We start from the raw sequence: 817 nt of genomic DNA, 5'->3' as shown, positions 1-817 counted from the left end.
CATTAATATATATATATATATATATATATATATATATATATATATATATATATATATATATATATATATAAATGTTTATGTGTGTGTTCTCTATAGAAAGAAAATTAGAAAAAATACATGAAAACTAAAAGTATATTTTTATGCAAAATGGGAAAACAATGAAAGACAAAATCTCTAAATGTTCTCCTAAGGTAACTGCGGAGGCCGAACTGCCTTTTAAACTTCAAATATATCCCATTTTGATGATGAAATTTATATCATATGCATAAAATTCTCGGAAGAAAGACGATGGAAGTGGTCTAAACTTCTATGTATCTCTCAATATGCCCTATCTGGCTATAAAGGATCTATGGGGAAAAACCTCCTTAAAACAAAGGACATAGTAGTGTTCCTCATTCAATCCTGATCAATGTCAGGTTTTCCTGCTAGTATTATATGGTTTTGTTGTAAATCTACTTTTTTATGCAGTACTTGTGTAGAAAATTTTATCTTATAAACAATGTGGAAGATTAGTTTTATTAAATGACTTCAATAATATATATATATATATATATATATATATATATATATATATATATATATATATATATATATATATATATAATTTAAAGGAGATTAGAATAATAGTCTAAAGAGCTAAGTGTATTTTAATGTAACAGTGAAATTACTAGTTTAATTAAAATACAGGAAATGCTCGTTGTAATTTAGATATATAATAATTTACTTAATATATATATATATATATATATATATATATAAAGGAGATTAGAACAATAGTCTAAAGAGCTGAGTGTATTTCAATGTAACAGTGAAATTA

This window comes from Euprymna scolopes, chromosome 18, assembly GCF_053919585.1.
Source record: "Euprymna scolopes isolate OS-2025 chromosome 18, ASM5391958v1, whole genome shotgun sequence".
NCBI lineage: Eukaryota > Metazoa > Mollusca > Cephalopoda > Sepiida > Sepiolidae > Euprymna > Euprymna scolopes.
Note: the sequence above shows the minus strand (reverse complement) of the source record.